General features: G+C 40.7%; 3 long non-coding RNA genes, 2 other non-coding genes and 1 pseudogene across 5 annotated transcripts in view; 5 read left to right on the forward strand and 1 right to left on the reverse strand.

The window, feature by feature from the left end:
* The window catches only part of LOC110208238 (uncharacterized), a 39,999-nt gene extending 31,810 nt beyond the window's left edge, over positions 1-8,189 (forward strand). Inside the window, exons 2-3 of the long non-coding RNA XR_002324437.2 lie at positions 4,843-4,979; positions 5,344-8,189. This is a non-coding gene — a long non-coding RNA (uncharacterized LOC110208238). The remainder of the gene's footprint in view (positions 1-4,842; positions 4,980-5,343) is intronic.
* On the reverse strand, positions 8,181-14,149 carry LOC144454527 (uncharacterized). Its single transcript, XR_013482979.1, has 3 exons — positions 13,295-14,149; positions 12,715-12,862; positions 8,181-8,249 (listed from the first exon to the last, which is right to left on the reverse strand). It is a non-coding gene; the product is annotated as an uncharacterized LOC144454527 (long non-coding RNA).
* LOC144454720 (U2 spliceosomal RNA) lies at positions 9,253-9,448 on the forward strand. Its single transcript, XR_013483224.1, has one exon. It is a non-coding gene; the product is annotated as a U2 spliceosomal RNA (small nuclear RNA).
* A 60-nt stretch (positions 14,150-14,209) lies between the features above and the next one.
* LOC144454663 (U1 spliceosomal RNA) lies at positions 14,210-14,374 on the forward strand. The gene has a single exon (XR_013483173.1). It is a non-coding gene; the product is annotated as a U1 spliceosomal RNA (small nuclear RNA).
* Positions 14,375-14,599: 225 nt separating this feature from the next.
* Positions 14,600-15,214, forward strand: LOC110208049 (small ribosomal subunit protein eS24 pseudogene; annotated as a pseudogene).
* A 975-nt stretch (positions 15,215-16,189) lies between these two features.
* Positions 16,190-17,093, forward strand: LOC144454528 (uncharacterized). Its single transcript, XR_013482980.1, has 2 exons — positions 16,190-16,847; positions 16,929-17,093. It is a non-coding gene; the product is annotated as an uncharacterized LOC144454528 (long non-coding RNA).
* The last annotated feature ends 1,388 nt before the right edge of the window (positions 17,094-18,481 follow it).

Consider the following 18,481-nt stretch of genomic DNA (forward strand, 5'->3'; position numbering starts at 1 on the left):
TTGTACCTCCTTTTCCATTTGGCTTATTTTATTTTTTAAGGAGCTCTCCTCAGTAAGTTTTTGTGTCTCCTTTTCTGTCTTGCCAATTCTGCTTTTTAAGGTTTTTTGTTTGTTTGTTTGTTTTTGCTAGGCAGTGGGGTTAAGTGACTTCCTCAGGGTCACACAGCAATGAGTGTTTTGTGTCTGAGGCTGGATTTGAACTCAGGTCCTCCTGAATCCAGGGCCAGTGTTCTATCCACTGCGCCACCTAGCTGCCCCAGGAGTTGTTTTCTTCAGTGTACTTTTTTTTTCCAGTTGGCCAATTGTATTTTTTGGGACTTGTTTTCTTCAGGGTACTTTTTTCAATTTGGCCAATTATATATTGCTTTTTGGTGAGGTAATCAGGATTAAGTGACTTGCCCAGGGTCACACAGCTAGTAAGTGTGAAGTGTCTGGTCTGAGACCAGATTTCAAGTCAGGTCCACTTGACTCCAGAGCTGGTGCTCTATCTGCTGAGCCACCTAGCTACCCCACCAATTGTGTTTTTTTTATTAATTCATTTTTATTTACCAACTGTCACTTCTATAAGCTTTTGAGTTTTAAATTTTTCTCTCCTTCCCTCCTCACCTCCCTCTCCAAGACAGCATGCACTCTGATAGAGGCTATATATATACATGCCTATTAAATATATTTTCACATTAGTGATGTTGCAAGTAAGAATTAGAACCAATAAGAAGAACCACCAGAAAGAGGAAACAAAACACAACAGAAGAAAAAAAAATAGCAAATAGTATGCTTCAATCTGCATTCAAACTCCATAGTTCTTTCTTTGGATGTAGATAGCATTTTCCATCATGAGGCCTTTGCAGATGACCATAGGTAGTCATCTCACAACGTGGCTGTTATTGTGTATAAAGTTCTCTTGGTTCAGCTCCCTTCACTCAGCATCAAACCATACAAGTCTTTCCAGGCTTTTCTGAAGTCTGCCTGCTCATCATTTCTGATAGCACAATAGTACTCCATTACATTCATATACCACAACGTGTTCAGCCATTACCCAATTGATAGGCAATCCCTTCAATTTCCAATTCTTTGCCACCACAAAAAGAGCTGCTATAAATATTTTTGTACATGTAGATACTTTTCCCATTTGTATGCTCTCTTTGGGATATAGCCCTAGAAGTCCAACTGTATTTTGTAAGGACTTGTTTTCTATAGTTAATTTTTGTGCTTCCTTTCCTAAGCTATTGACTCTTTCTTGCATACCTTTCATTTCTTTTTCCCATTTTTCTTTTACCTTTATTATTTGACTTTTAAAATCCTTCTTGAGCTCTTCCTAGAAGGTTTTTTAGGTTTCAGACCAGTTCATACTCCATTTTGAGGTTCCAGATGTGAGTTTGTTGACAGTGTTGTCCTTTTCAGAATTTCTGCCTTGATCTTCACTGTTCCCATAATAAGCATCTATGATACGTTTCTTTTTGCTCATGGTGTTTGCTTATTTCCTGGCCTTTAAAAAAATTTAGCTCTCCTCTTGGGGAGTGGGAGACACTGACCCAAGCTTCTTGTGCTGGGAGCCCAGGGCCTGGTCACTGGCTTTGTGTGCTGGGGCCTTAGATGCTGGCAGTTGGAGGCTATAGGGTTCTGGCAGCTTGCCTGGTGTTGGGCTGGAATCAGTACCACTGAAGCTCTAGGGGTATGGGTGGGGAGTCTGGCCCCTGGAGGATGCCTGCTTACCCTGGCCTTTCCCTTTCTTTGGCTCCTTGCAGATGGATGTTTTGCTGCTGCAGGATGTTGCTCTGCCTGGGGCTTTCCCTCTTGGAGTTGTGCTTTCCAGAGTTTTGCTGAGACACCAGGAGACTTGGCTGCCGGAGAACAATGTGGCATGTGGCAGTTTTCCAAGTTGGTTTCCACTGGTTCCCCTGCCCGTACTGAGACACTTGAGGGGTCCTAGTGTTGGTGCTTGCCTGCTTCACCACTTGGGGTTCAGGCTTTCCCCCTGGTATGCTGAGGTGGAGCTTTCCACTAGCTTTCTGGGACATCTCCCACTGCTCCCCCTCCCCCAGGGCAAAAGGGGCCTTTCCTATTAATCCCTCAAGCTTCCTGGGCTGTAGCACTGCTGCACCCTGTCATTCTACCGGTTCAGCTGTTCCAGGGTTTTTCCTGAGGTTATATTTTCTGGGCTTTCAGAGGTTAATAAGGGAGAGTGAGAGCGACTTACTTCTTACTGGCCATCTTGGCTCCTGGAAGTGGAACTCATTCCTCCATCTCTTTTGGAAGAATTGTTTCCAGGTGCAACATCCTCAGTCAGGAGATGTGGATTTATATATTAACACCACCTGTAGCTATCTTTGCAGATATATTCCCTAAAGCCAAGGAGCAGTTATAACCACAAATGTGAAAGGGATTTGATGCCACAGAAATTTTACAGCATCAGAATACTGGAGAGATATGCATGACTAGTATAATATCTGGTCATTGCTACTATGTAAGACTGCACAAACTAAATAGAAGGCAATTTGGGAAGGAGAGGATGAGTAAATGGGTGGCTTCAGGAAAGGCTTAATGTGGGTGGTACTTGAACTGAGTCTTGAAGGAAACAAGGAATTTTAAGGGGTAGGAGGGAGGATGGGAATGTGTTCCAGGAATGGGGGACAGCCGAAGCATAGAGATAGGAGAAGTATCATGTGTGAAAAGTAGTAAGGTGAGTGTGGTTGACCTGCAGTGTTCAAGAAACACTGTAGTGTGGAGTAAGACTAGAGAGGTACAAGGTGGCCACAGTTTTAAATGCCACACAAAGGAGAGGATTGTTGATAGTAGAGTGAAGGAGGAAGTCACTGGAGCTTAAGTAGAGGAATGACTTGTTTTTAGGAAAATCACTGGCAGCTCTGTGGAGGAGCCCAGTTAGGAAATTATTGTGCAATAGTGCAGATATGTTGAGAACATGAGCTGTGTTGGTGCTTACCTGAGTATAAAATGTTGGGGATAAGGGAGGTATTGGAAAGGTATAAAAGACAAGATATGCCAACTAACTGAATAGGGTGTGTGTGTGTGTGTGTGTGTGTGTGTGTGTGTGTGTGTGTGTGTGTGTGTAAAAAAGAGTAAGGAGTGAAGAAAATGCCAGGGTTGCATTTTTAGAAGACTGGAAAGATAGTGTATTCACCCACCTTGTGAGTGATATTTTCATCAAGTGAGTACAGTAACAGAAATCTAAATATTCAAATACTGTCATTTACTTGTGGCAATCTGCCCCTATCGTCATTTTTGTAAAATAGTGTTCTAATAACTGTAATGATGACAATTGGATTTCCAGACTATTGCATCTGATTTTATTAGGAACATTCAGGAAGAGGAGTTTTGTCATTCTCATGATCAAGCAGCCAATCAGTCAGCCACAATTATCAAATGAAAGTAACCAGGAAGCAGGAAGCAGCCTGGATCCAAGACCGTACAGGATAGATCCTTATAGTCCACTTGTGTAAAGAACTCAGAAAGGCTCATCATTTTGTGAGAAACAACAGAACTGCATGACAGGAGGCTAGTCTTCCTGGTCTCTGCAGAAAATCTTCCATACTCTTGTCAGACACTTTTTTAGATGTTTGAAACTAAGTGAGCTCCCATCATTAGTGGGATTTTAGTTTAATGCCAGGACATGTACATCTTTGCTAATCAGTAGCTTAAACAAGAGTATGATTTCCACACAACTGTGTACCCAGGGTAACTGTTTCCAGTATAACTTTCCAGGTAACTCTCCATTTTCCAGCAGCAGCTTTCTGCTTTGTTTGGACTCTGTGCAGCATGGTACTCCACCCAGGATAAGCTGATCTCACCTGAAATCTCATGTTCTTGCTAATTAACTTAGCTTTGGATACCTTATACCTTCTTAATTCCCTTGGTTTCCTCTCTCTCCCCTCTGTCTGTCTGTCTGTCTGTCTGTCTCTCTCTCTCTCTCTCTCTCTCTCTCTCTCTCTCTCTCTCTGTCTCACTTCCCTAACCCTAACCCTAAATACTCAGGCTCTGGAGGGCCTGAGGGTAGAACATTAACCTCCTCCCAAAGCTTTCCTTTATAGAGAGCTGGAATTTAGTTTTTCCTGCTAACTTTCCACTTTACATCCACAGCCCCATATCTCCTGGTTGCTCTCCTCCCCTTTGTGTATTATCTTCCCCCGTTAGATTATAAGCTCCTTGAAGGCAGGGGACTGTTTCTTTTTCTTATATGTGTCCCTGGCACTTAGCACATTGCCTAGCTTAATAAATGTTTATTGAATTGAATTTGAATTGGTAGGACAGAGGAAAATGCCTCTGTCTATTTGGGAGTGCCCATGGGGAATTCAGCCAGTGGTGCCATAATATAAAAGGACAGAAGAATCAGCCTTGATTAGCAGTAAGGATGACATCCCAGAAAAAATTTTTGATGGCTGTCAACCCACTGATGAGTTGCTCATAAATAAACATTTAATTTCATTTAAAGAGTGGTACAATATTCAAGAGTGCTCTATTTCCTGGAGAGAGGCACTATTCTGGCAAGAAAGGGTTAACTTTTCCACAGAGCTATAACTTTTACCTATCCTACTCTACAAGGCAGGCAGGGTTAATTTCTTGCCATTGACTGTGGCCTCTGATCATGCAGTTCCGTTATTGAAGTATGTGCTTTTGACGAACAGTAACACTTTTATACATAGAACAAAAAAAATTGCATGTGAAATTGAACAGTTGTGTTTTTTGGGGGTTTTTTGTCTAGATTAAATTTAACATGATAACAACCTACTCTACCTGGTATGTCTTCTTTTCTGAAGTTCTGGTCTCTTTTGTTCTTTTTTTTTTTTAATGAGACTCTTTTTTAAAAAAAAAATTTATACTCTTAAGGTTCAAACTCTGGCCAAGATGTTGCCAAATGATGAACATATTGTTTGTGATGCTGTAAGGTGCAGTAGAGATATGTGGAACACAATAACCAAGCAGTGAAGCAGTTTGACAAGCCCAAAAGAAGTATTTGGAGTGAGGTATGATATGAATTTTATTAAACAGAGCTAGCAATATTAATTTATTATTCGCATTCACATGTTTTCTGTATCTTGAGCATTATTTATTAATTTAACATATTTTATGTAAATTTTAAATATAAAGGATATATACTCATACCTCATATACTTGCCATTGTGGTTTTACACAACTTTTACTTGATTGACTTTTATTTTTTTAACTTTTTTTTTGAGTTTTAAAAACTGATTATTTGCTACTGCTGTCAATATGACACTTCCATGATTACTTCTACGCTTTTGTTAAAGTGTATTTGCTAATATGTTGCCTGATAATTAATGTTAATGTGTTGGGTTATTTTCAATAAGTGTTGTTTTGATTTTGCAGTTAATTTGATCTCCTGGTCCCTCCTGAAAGACCTTCTTGGTGATACCCTTTGTTGTACCAGTTGGCTTTTATTTCATCTCTGGATTGTCCAGTTCTGTGGAGCCTATATTACCTTCACCACCTTCTTACAACATCTGGATCTTCTTCATCCACCTTCTTCCGTTCATCATCCAGCCAGTCTTCTTTGAAGGCTCTTTAACTTTGTGGGTGATCCTGCTTCTTGAATAGAGAACTCTGTCATTTAATGGCTCCAGAGGAAAATGAAAGGGGTCCAGTTAAGAATTCCTTTGCAGAAAAGGAAGGACTCTTCCCTGGTTTTTGTACTGGCTATTTGTTGAACCAGCTATTTATTTTCAATGTGACCTAGAGAAACACTACTGGACTAGAGAAGGCTAGGAGAGTCAAATAGTTCTAGGCTTGGAAGAGGCACTTTGACCTGACTTGGTGATGTCAAACCAGAAAACTACCAGAAAAAACCAAAGAAACAAACAAAAAATACCCAGGCTCTCTTCTCCCTCCCTCTGGAATTCTCAACCAGGAACTCCATGGAATGCATGACAACAACTCCTGTACCTATCAGTTCCCAGCTCCTTCAACCTGTTCTATTTCCAAGTTCTTTTAATTCACGTAAGTTCAATTCTCCTTATTTCTCTCTTTCTTCCCTTTAGATCCTTCTACTTATTCCCACTTAAGTGGGTTTTAATTGCAGTATATTATCAGAGGCATATACCCTCAACAGCATACATTTGGATTACTTTGGAGGCGTTTAGCAAATTCTTTGGCGTCAGTGACATGTGCTATGCTCTGGTTAAGTCATACATGGATGATCTGATCTGAATGAAGATTGTGTTGAGATTATCTATGGATTTGTCATACTGGTTTTGCCCTGACTATTAATATATATAACAGATGACAGGATTATCTTATGCAATGTCCTTTACAAGATTAACATTTTTAGTATTACAATGTGGCAAAGTGAATAAAAGTGATTACTGCAATGCATTCCATAATGTCTGGTATCGGTAGTCCTATAACCTGGTTTATAATGTACACAGTTATGGTATCTATTTTTATTTTATTTTACTTTTTTAGTTTTTAGGAGAGTTGGAGTTAAGTGACTTGCCCAGGGTCACATAGCTAGTAAGTGTCAAGTATTTGGTCTGAGGCTGAATTTGAACTCAAGTTCTCCTGACTCCAGGGCCAGTGCTCTATCCACTGCACCACCTAGCTGCCCCAATAATGGTATCTATTTAAGATTGTTGTCACTGCAAATTCCTCTTTAACTGTAATCCAATTGATATTCCATGGACATATATCAATATTGTTAAATTTATGGCTACTCTCCTTAATGTCCAAATTCATGCCAAGTCCTTTCCTACATTTGTATTCTCTTTATGTTGAGTGTAGGTGGTATCAACCCCATGAGGTAGAAAGCTCTTTGAAAAGGGTACCATGGGGCAGCTAGGTGGCTCAGTGGATAGAGCACTGGCCCTGAAGTCAGGAGGACCTGAGTTCAAATCCGGCCTCAGACCAAACACTTGACACTTACTAGCTGTGTGACCTGGGCAAGTCACTTAACCCCAATTGCCTTAAAAAGAAAAAAAGAAAGAAAAAGAAAAAGGTATCATGTTTTACACATCTTTGTATTATTTTCCCTTTTGTTTCTTTAGAGAAACTTGCCACTGTGGATTCAATTTTTTTTCTATCCTGTCAATTATTTCTGCTGCGTAGACCACAATTCATGTTTTCACAGTTAGTGTTTTTCTTGTAAACCATTCAGGAGTGCACTGCTCTGGTTCCATGCTTTCTTTTAAATCCATATGATTCTCTGCATTATCAAGTGTTGGTTTCTTTTCCTTTGTCCTGTGCTATTTTTTCATCAATGTCTGGACTTGGTTGGCTGCTCTTGAAGCCACATTCCCTTCTCTTATTCATATCTTCACTGTTAGTTCATTTATTTATTCTCTGGGTCTATAATTTGGTTTTCTTCCTCCTGAGATCTTTGGTCATTCTTTTCATTATGTTCTCTTGCTTACTTTCTCTTTCCCTTCTGATTTCAGTAGCATGGGGACTAGACCTCAAAGCCATGTCAGATTCATCTCATGATTCTCTGGCCTCAGCCCCCAGTTAACTTTTGGGAGACTGAATTAGTCCTAGCTGGGTTCTGGACCCTTCCTCTCAGGCTTAGTGGAGGGTGACAAATGTGTCCTGCCCCAGTTTTCTCTGTTCTTCAGTTCTCTGGCTGATCTCTTTTGAAGGACATGGCACTACCATGCTGCTTTTTCAGCCAAGACAAACTCCTGCCTATTGGTTTCTCCCTGAGCTATAAAGGCATTTGCAGCCCTGCCCTCTTGGAGAGTGATGTGGGAGAGGGTGGTGTTGAGTGAACAAGTTAAAGGTTAGGGCAGGGGTGGGGAACCTGGCCTTCTAGGTGCTTGAGTTAGGCCTTTTGACTGAGTCCAAACTTTACAGAACAAATCCTAGGCCTAAAGGGCCACATGTGGCCTTGAGACTGCAGGTTCCCCCCCCCCCCAGGTTATAGATGACAGGCATATCACATTTTATTACACTTTGCTTTATTGCACTTCACAGATATTGTGGCTTTTCTTTTTTAATTGAAGATTTGTGGCAACCCTGCATCAAACAAGTCTATTGGCACCATTTTTTCCCATAGTACATACTCACATCATGTCTTTGTGTCACGTTTTGCTAATTCTTACAACGTTTCAAACTTTTTCATTATAATTATCTCAGTTATGGTGTGATCAGTGATCTTTGATGTTACTATTGTAATTGTTTTAGGATACCATATAAGATGATGAACTTAATAAATGTTGTGTGTGTTCTGACTGCTCCACTGATTGGTCATTCCTCCATCTCTCTCCTTCTCCGTGGGTCTCCCTATTCTGTGAGACACAATATTGAAGAATATTACACAAACTTAGTTGACAGCAGCAGGGTTTGAGACGATTTGACTCCAATTTTGAAAGAAGTTCTATTGTGGGTAAAAATTCTATTAAACAAAAAAAATTCCATTTAACAGTATTTCATACTATGGAGAAATCTTTTGTGAAAGAGTCAGTCTATGGGGCAAAATTCATTGTCTTATTTTAAGAAATTGCCAACCACTATCCTGATCGGTCAGCAGTCATCAATGTAAGGCAAGACCCTGCACCAGCAAAAAGATTATGACTTGATGAAGGCTCAGAGGATGGTTAACACTTTTAGTAATAAAGTATTTTTAAAATTAAGGTATATACATTTTTAGACATAATACTACTTGAACACTTAGTAGACTACAGTACAGTGTACACATAACTTTTATATGCACTGGAAAATAAAATTCAGGTGACTCGATTTATTGCAATATTTACTTCATTGCAGTGGTCTGGAACTGAACCCACAATTTCTCCAAGGTATGCCTGCAGCCTTCTCTGCAATTAGTTCAATGGGGTTTTTTTACCTTGTTTGAGTGCTTGGTGTCCTACATAATGGAGAGAGCTGAAATTTACTTTATCTCTTGCACTACTGTTTTGATCTCTTAACCCAGAAATGATTAATTATTTACCTTTTACAGGGATATTGAAATACTATTCTTGTTAATAATTTACTATTTATCCTGTTTATTCTACTTATCTTGCTTTGTATATATTTGTTTGCATGTTATTTTCCCCCATTAGACTGTAAACTCCTTGAGAACAGGGACTGTCTTGCCTCTTTTTGCATACCCAGTACTTAACACAATGCCTGGTGAATAGCTGGCACTTAAAAATGTTTATAGGTTATTGTTTTTATATCCTGTTATTATTGTTAGAAAGATATTGAATATATATGGTTTATTTCATTGGTAATTTTTTTAAGAATGAAAATTTCAGATTTATATCATTACAATGTGGTGATAGTTGTACATTTGCTTTTTTAATTATTGATTAGTTAAAATTCTATATAACATCTTTTCTTATCAGATTAATACCAGATAAGTCTTCTATGTGAAGATAATATATTAAAGGGAGTTTTGAAACAGAGAGATGTAATAGGGACTTGCTCTCTCCTTCCCACACATCCACCTCAGTACTGAAGGACTTCTGGAAATGGTTTACCTCCCCTTAGGGAGTAAGTTTTCTGTTTAATAGAAAGATATGGCTTTCTTTTTCAGGGAGTATATCTGTCAGAAGCTCTGATTTTCCCATTAAGTATGGAAGAACACATTTTCTTTGTGCCTAGTAGAGGTGGGGAAGCAGAGGCCTTATGCTATCGGTGTTGTAGGGAAAAGGGAGAAGGAAAGTTTTTTGTTTTATATTGTCTATTGGCTGATATTAAACATAGAGAATTATTAAATGAAAGGGGTGTACAGACTGTTCAATTTTGCCCCAGAGGACATTTTTCAGCAAAAAAGACATGATAAGTTTGGTAGCCTTTTGGTAGGAATAAGGCTGAGACACAGTGCTTGCAAAATAAAAAAAACCAAAACTTTCAAATAGAAATCTCTGATTTTGTCTAAAGGATGTAATAAGGATATTAGTAATGCTATTTTGAAGAGAAATCTGAAGAACAGGCTGGAAACATTAAATCCTACAGGGGAAATTACTTTGTGGTGGTTGGTGAAAAGAATCCATTTTTGAGTTCAATTCTTATCCTGGAATCGGGCTCATCCTGTTGTTGTCATTGTCATTTAGTTGTTCAGTCACGTTCAACTCTTCATGATCCTGTGAATCATAGCATGTCAGTACCGTCCATGGAGTTTTCTTGGCAAAGATACAGGAATGGTTTGCCATTTCCTTTTCCAGTGGCTTAAGGCCATCAGAATTTAAGTGACTTGCCCAGGGTCATACACCTAGCAAGTATACGAGGCCAAATTTGAACTGAGATGTTTCGGACTCCAGGCCCAGTGCCCTAACTATTTAGCTACCTTGCTGCCTCCATACTGTCATTAGGCAGCTGGAAAATTGAAAATTGATTTTAATTCTATTTTGCTGAGACTTAATCAGGTGTGGGGATTTTCAAAATTGTCCAATCTACAAGAAAAAACATTGAGGCAGAGTTCTGAGCCAATGCACTATATGAAAACGTCTATGACCCCCTCTAATAAAGTGGGCCTCAGATCTTCCTCACCATCTGTGATGCCCACTTTCTCCAGGGTCTTAGTTTTATAGTGCTTGCTACCTGGACAATACAGGTGAAGCAGACCAAAAAACCAGAATCTCATCAGTTGACAAATGGGCTAGTGAGCAGACCTTAACAGATCTATCTTGACCTTTCGGGAGGTCCTACCAAGCTGAAGAGCTTTAGACTGATAGGTGGATGCCAAAACATCTACATGGGCCAACAGATCAATAGAAGGGCAGACCAGAGGCCGGCAATCTCTCCATGTTGGGCAATAGAGAGATGACAAAGGATGGAGAGGCAAAAAAACAGCTGGGAGACTTTCCATGTTAATAAAACCTTAGAACTTATTACTAAAACATACTTAAAGCTTAAATTTTCATGTTAGATAAATTTGGAAGCCAATCATATACATCTGTATGTAGTTCTTAGATAAAACAGCCTGATTCTGTTGCTTTTCTCAAAATTACTGTTCCAATTAATTAAAAAATTTTTTTGACATTACGTCTTTGTCTTATTAACTTGTTTAATCACACCTAGGGAGCCTCCTCACCCTGAAAGTTCGCTCTGCCTCTAGATTTCTCACACTGGAAATATGCTTTGCCACAGAGGTACCTTTCCCATTGGCTGGTTCCTCCCAGAAGCTCCATTTTAAGGAAAGTACCCCATCTTAATTCCTCTCCAGGATCCACTCCTGACTCTCTAGGTTTTCTCTGCCATGCCCCTTCACAAATACCTTCTTTCTTCCAACCCACTCTGGGCTTTTCAGCTTCCAGGTATGTATTGTCTTCTCCATTAGAAGGAAGGTCCTTGAGGGCAGGGACTGTCTTCTTTCTGCTTGTATTTGCATTCACAGCAGTTAGCCCAGTGCCAGGCCCATGGGAAGCACTGAATAAATGCTTGTTCCCTTGATTTGACTATGTTTGGGTAATAGAAATTCCAACTACCAATGATGACTTTTCTCTAAATATTGATATTTGTGCAGAAATTTTAAAATTTAGTTGTGGAATTTGTGATCTGATTTGTGTAGAGGACAATTCTGGGCTTTGATCCACACCGCAGGAAAAGAGATATCCTGGCCTATGAAGAAGATCTAACCATGTTGGCTGACACCTCAGAATCACTCCTAAGAATGTTGAATAATGTGAGTGAGGTCAGAGATGAAATGTGCTATTGTTAAGTATTGATGGCAAATAAAAGCCTGTACTCCCTATCCAATGTGAGATCCAAAAGTAAGGGATTTCCATGACTACAGAGAAGACATAATTCTAGCTAGAAATCACTATGAGGTACCACACCACAAATCCAGCCTAACATGCAGTATTGACTATGACACCAAACCTAGATTGTTCAAATCTAGCACCCTGGCAGAAATGTAGGTCCAGTCAACATTTTTATTTGACCCTGCATTTCCTTTCAACTTATGGATGGTGTGCTCCCAAAGAGTACCCTTAGCCTCTTGGATTGAATAAAGAAAAATGAGAGCTAATATTGAACCTCTGTATATCTCTTCTTCTGGGGCAACTAGGTAGTGCAGTGGATTGAGTGCTGGGCCTGGAGTCAGGAGGACCTGAGTTCAAATTTGGCCTCGGACACTTCTTTAGCTGTGCGACCCTGGGCAAGTAACTTAACCCTCTTTGCCTCAGTAAGTGCAAAATGAGCTGGAGAAGGAAAGGGCAAACTGCTCCAGTATCTTTACCAAGAAAACCCCAAATGGGGTAATGAAGAGTTGGACTGGACTGAACAACAAAGCCTCTCTTCTGGAAGTGTAGGGGAAGGGTTGTGAACTTGCTGTCCCTGGTTATCGCCATTGGTATCCAACAGGCGATTCATGAGGTGAGATGACTTGCTTCAGTGGATTTGGGCAACTCTCTCACCATTTCCTCACTGATTCTGTGAGCCACAGAGTTACACCTTATTCAAAGCCAGAGAGTCTTGCTGCACACCTGAATGGTTTGGAGCATTTACCAATTAGCATTTACTTACCTTGTGGCCTGATGGAGGCAGAGCTTGGAAATGAGGGAGCAAATGCATCCTGGGTACAAGTCCGATTTTCACCACAAAGGTCAAAGTCGACTAGAAGGCAACCAACAGGGTTTGAGCCTTGTGCCTCTGTGATTGGCTTCCATAGTGATAGAAGAACTGCAGCAAATGTTTTGCCAGTTTTATAAGCAGCAGTTAGTTGACAGACTAGACCAGGGTAATGTATATTTGGTCTCTTCTCTGGCTTCAACCTTAAATTAATATGTGAGCAAAGGCATTCTTTACCTGGTTAGCAAACTTGAGTTTTATTCACAGAGCCAAGTTAGACTGTTTCCCTTTGATACCAGGAGATTGGGCTCCAGAGACAAACACTGCCATCAGTTTGGTGTACATTCTGTGCCACTATAAACATCACTACAGCTGGCCTATCATCCTGCAACACAATTTAAACAGACCAGTAAAAACCATGACAATGCCAAAGATCACCAAGGTTTGGGCAAACCTAACTTCCCGGAGACATGGACCTGAATGTTAAGATCATATCCTGTGAAGATTGGAATTGAAGGAAATGAACATGTGATTTGGGGGTGGTGGGAGAGGTGATGGGGAAAGGCTTGATATGATAGTTATCTTTTAATATCTGGGGAGCTGTTAAGTGAAATTGGGATTATAGTAATTTTGCTTGGTTCCAAAGGGCAGAGCTAGGAGTTAGAAACTGTAGAGAGGCAGATTTTCAAGAATCAGTGTTGCTGCCTCCAGAGTTGGTGTGTGTATTGTGTGTGTTCCTGCTTTGGGGGAGGGTGGAAAGGGGGATCTGTAGTAGATTTCCTCCTCATCACTGGAAAATTGTAACACTGTCACCTACCTCTTTTTTGATGGGGACTGCCCACACCTCATATCATCCTATAGTCTTTTCCGTCAGTAACCTGAAGTGAGGTTGGTGTCTTCATCTTCTCTCTGGAAGCCAGAAGCCAATGAGATGTTGCAATGGAAAAATATTTGAAGATTCTTGCTTGAAGAGTCCCTAAAGATGAAGAATCCCAAAGTAGGACTCAAAGGAGACTCTCACGTGAGAGTCTCAAAAAGGCACCCACTGAGAGCTCTCACCTTTTGCCAACTCTGCCCTGACTCTCACACAGCCATCCATTTCCACCAATAAGGAGAGAGTCTCATACCAATAGGCTTTAGGGTAGGGATTACACTAAATTAATAAAGAGTGAAAAACAAGGGGTGGAGAAGTATGAATGAGGAATGGAGATGTAAGGAATTTAACGCTGATATTATCCTCTCAGCCAGAGGCTGAGGCAATGTTCCCCATATCTCTCTATAGCAATGTCAGTTAATGTCAGACCAAGACCAGGACCAGGACCAAGACCAAGACCAAAGCCCGGCACCTGGCCTGATCGAGTTAGGCTGAGGAAAACCCTTGAAGTTTGCGCAGCTTCGCTTTCCTTTCCTCGTTAAAAGTTCCTCCGAACAGCCATTAGATGGCGGTGTGCATTCGGACAGGCTTGGTGAGTGACGTCGTCAGGAAGAGGCAGGGTGTATGCAGATGAGATTTCTGGTCCCGTTTTCTCCGACCGGGGTCTTGCGGCTGGAAAACAGAGATTTTTGGGGGGTCGGAGAGGCCTAGCTCCTTTTGTCTTGTTCGAAGTGCTGGAAGCATGTGTAGTTTGTGTATATATAGCGTGTTGTGTGAGACGCGGAAGTGTGGTGTAAGTGAGCATGACTTTGGAGTGTGTGTGTGGTGGAGGAGTGCGCGCGTGTGAACAATAACAGCATACTTACATGGCAGGGGTGATTCCATGATCACGAAGGTGGTATTTCCGAGGGGAAGGTTTATCCATTGCACTCGGGATGGGCTGACCCCTGCGATTTCCCCAAATGCGGGAAACTCGACTGCACAATTTGTGGTAGTGGGGGACTGCGTTCGCGCTCTCCCCTGATTAGTCGTTTTAAAAGAAGTAATGATTCTGGTTTGTAGGGTTGTAACTGTGCACGATAACAGCAGTGAGGTTGTGTTTAATTTCCGCTGGTTGCTTTTGCTGTTGCTGTTAGTAGACTGAAAGTTCAGTGTTACAGATGTTGGGGGTTTCTTTTTTCAACGACACTATAACGTTTTTTTAGTGTATATAGAAGAGAACTAATTGAGGGAACGCATATTTTAAGAAGGGTTGTCTGTGTCACAAACAACACACATTTCTTCAAGGATTAAACTACACCCTTTCTCTCTCCTGCTCTTCGAGGAGCGGGCCGCCACCACGAACATCAGAACCAGGAAGTTCATGACAAACGGACTTCTTCAGCGTTAACAGGTGGTTACAGATGTCCTTCATCCTGGAAAGGCCACAGTGCCCAAGACTGAAATTCGAGAAAAACTGGCCAGGATGTATAAGACAATTCCAGACGTCATTTTTGTCTTTGGATTCAGAACTCATTTTGGTGGTGGCAAAACAACAGGCTTTGGCACGATTTATGATTCCCTTGACTATGCAAAGAAAAATGAACCAAAGCACAGACTAGCAAGGCATGGCCTGTATGAGAAGAAAAAGACATCAATAAAACAGCAAAAGGAACGCAAGAACAGAAAGAAGAAAGTCAGGGGTACTGCAAAGGCAAATATTGGTGCTGGCAAAAAGAAGGATTAAAAGGCAGTATGGAAATTGTTTATCCGTGAAGAAAATTTTTCATCAGAGCATAAACTATGTAAAAACTTTTTTAAAAAAAAAGTTAAAGTACAGTTACAAATATGATATACTTGCAAACTTCTTCGAGTGCACTTAAGGCAACAGGGAAAACGTGCAATTAGCCTTTGCCTTTTCCCCATGTAATTGCTGTCAAAAAAAAAAACCCTACTAGGATACATCCTCCACATTCCAGGATGCATAAAAGTCAAACTTGACACCTGAAAGAGATCACTTACAGGAATGTCATAGCCAAGTTTCATAATTGCCAGGTTAAAGATAATATTGCAGGCAACAAAAAGGGGGGGGGGAATTTAAATACTTCAGAAAAACAATCAGGATTTCACAAGACCTAGCAGCTTCTACCTTAAAAGACTACAGGTTTTGGAACATTATATTTTGAAGAGCAAAGGACGTGGTGTTGCGTCCAGGAAGGACATTTGATGAACTGAAAAACTTTTGGGTATTTGTAACAAAAAGACCAGAACTCAAAGGAATATTCGATATTTTTAAAAGATCCAGAAGAAATATAAGTTAATCATTAAGACTATAAAACACTGAAGGGTCAGTTATGATACATAAAAGTGTTATTATTAGTAATTATCAGTAGTATTATTTAAAGCAGTTCTGTACAACATACCTTCAGGTCTACATTTTACATGGGCTACCTGAAATCCTCTTAGGGATCTAAATGGTCCACAGGCCGAATATTGTGCAGCTCTACTTTAGACTTATTACTAAGGTAGTTTGAAAGACGGTTGGAGCTGAGTTGTGTATGATGTTGATTGTAAAAAACAAAATTGGGTAGTAAAAGGTTAAAAAATGATTTATAAAAATATGGTCTGAAAGTTAGAACACACAGAAAGGAAGGGCGAGGGTGGAAAGCTGGTGGTATTTATGGGTTAACGAAACAACGTACATACCTGAACACGTTTTGCAAGTATTCCGAACTTCTACAGAAATCAAAAAACTGACGCAATGTAAGAACTACAAAAAATTAACTTCTGAAAAGAACGGCAAAACAACGAATTAAGAAAATCCGCTTTGTTGTTTTATTAATTATGGCTTGAACACTATAAGTTCAGAATGACAAAACTAACAAACTTAATCAAATCAGTTCCAGCACCTGAAAAAGTAAAACATCTGAAAAAGCCTATCGTAACAACCACATACCGAACAAAACATACAGAAGAATATTTAAGCGAACGTAGTACACCACCGCCAACCTTCACGATTCTAGCGCTTAGCTAAATACTAGCGCCTAAGCAAGCGAAACCTAATACATTAATAAACTCACTCTGGTAAAAGAACTAGCGTGATTACAAAATGTAGATTTCCAAGTAAATTTATCCTTTCTCGCCGCACCCCACCACTCCCTCCACGCACACACACTCTAAACGCACGATCACTCACGCGGCGCTTCCACAGCCCAACGACACACGCTCCACAAGCACAAACCGCCAACACCCGCAAGCGCTTCAACCCCTCCCAACTCGCCTCCCCTCCGACCCCCAAATCCACCTTTTCCAGACGCACTATCTGCTTGGTCTCCTCATCTGCATAACGGTCTGTCCCTTACTGACGTCACTCGCCAAACCTGCACCACAGGCGACCACCGTCTATTGGCTGATCATACTCCCCGCATTATCTCGACAATGACTCCATGCAGGCCAATCAGCTACTGTTCCCTGCCCTGTTGTTTGAGTCCTGAACCTGTCCCTCATAGAGATCCAGGTCAGTGGGTCATCTACTTTAGCTCTCGCCTCTACCAGATGACTTCATCCATCTCTTTCTAAAACTTTTTTTTTCTTTCAGTTCTGGCTTTGTTCCCAACTGACTGGATGTCAACAGAAATTGTACAGGATCAGAACCCTGCAGAGGATAGGGCACCATCACTTCTACATAACCATGTGCACACAAACAAGAGTCAAAACTGGTTGGAAGTCAGGCAGGGAGAGGAAGTGATTGTGCCTTAAGACATTCCCTGCAGAACTGCAGGAAGTGAAATACTCGTTGTGATGAGATGTACTAATACTACAGGCAAGAGGAAAGGAAGGGTACAACAAGGGAAGGAAAAGTGCACATGCAAATAACTTGCTCCCTCGGTTTCTTTTTCATTTTAGGTTTTGCTGCATTGGCTTCACTTTCTTGAAATGAAGGAGGGTAGTTTTTGCTTTAAATAGTAGGTGACACTTTTCTTGGGGGTCACAGATATTTCTGTAAGTGCAGGGTGTACCGTGAGACTCTTCCTCCTCTCCCGTGGCATAATCACCACCACGTAAATTATGCCATAACCAATAAACACAAGTCCACGCTGGAGCAGTTGATGAAGAGCCCAAAGTTCATACTAGCCAGATAGTTTCAGGTCTAAGTAGAAAAGTCACTTTGCCCTCCTTTGGTCTGATTTCAAACCGTGACAGCTACAGTCATCCATGCGACAGTTCCATTCAAAAACAGATGGCCTACCGCTTTTGGGACTTCCAGAATAAGCCAACAAAATCTAAGCATCAACAGCAGTGTTCTGCCCAGCATTTGGGTCAAGATATGGATCAATTGAGCAGAGCTATATATTACATTTCCAAATGAGACCGTTTGATAACCCAGAAAGAAACATATGGAGTCAGCTATGACTTGATTTTTATCAAAGAACTGACTGAGCTAGTAATATTAATTTGTTATTTGTGGTCCCATACATTTTATGCATATTTAACAATTGCTTTCTTAGCTGTAGCTTTCCTATTTTAAATGGTAAAGTTATAGTCTTTGTGGCATTACATATTTGTCACTGTTAGTTTATCTCAATTTCACTTGGATGACTTTTAGTTTTTAGTGTTTTGCTTTCTGGTGAGGCAATCGGGGTTAAGTGCCTCGCCCAAGGTCACACAGCTAGTAAGTGTTAAGGGTCTGAGGCTGGATTTGAAACTCAGGTCCTTCTGACTCCCAAGCCAGAGCTCTATTCAACTGAGCCACCTAGCTGCCCCTTGGATGACTTTTAAAGAATTGCTTCTCTACTGCTGCTGGAGGTTCATGACATTTGCATGATAACTGCTTTGATATTCCTCAACTGCATTTGCTAACACATGGGCTTGACCACTAACATGCATTGCCCTGTGTTGTACTGTTTCAGTATGACTGTCTGAGTTTTTCAATTGAATTCTCCGGGATTTCTCTGGACACCTGCTTGGTCATGATGTCCTTTCTTGTACCTGACAACTTCTATCCCACATCTTGATCATTTATCTCTGTTAGATCCACATCCACCTTCACCACCTGACTTGCTGATTTCAGCTAGATCTTTTCCATTTGCCCTCTTCTCTTCAACATCCAGCCAGTCACCTTTAAAACCTTTCTGACTTTCTGGTCTTGCT

Source organism: Phascolarctos cinereus, unplaced genomic scaffold, assembly GCF_003287225.1.
Source record: "Phascolarctos cinereus isolate Bilbo 61053 unplaced genomic scaffold, phaCin_HiC Scaffold_726;HRSCAF=1367, whole genome shotgun sequence".
Classification (NCBI taxonomy): Eukaryota; Metazoa; Chordata; class Mammalia; order Diprotodontia; family Phascolarctidae; genus Phascolarctos; species Phascolarctos cinereus.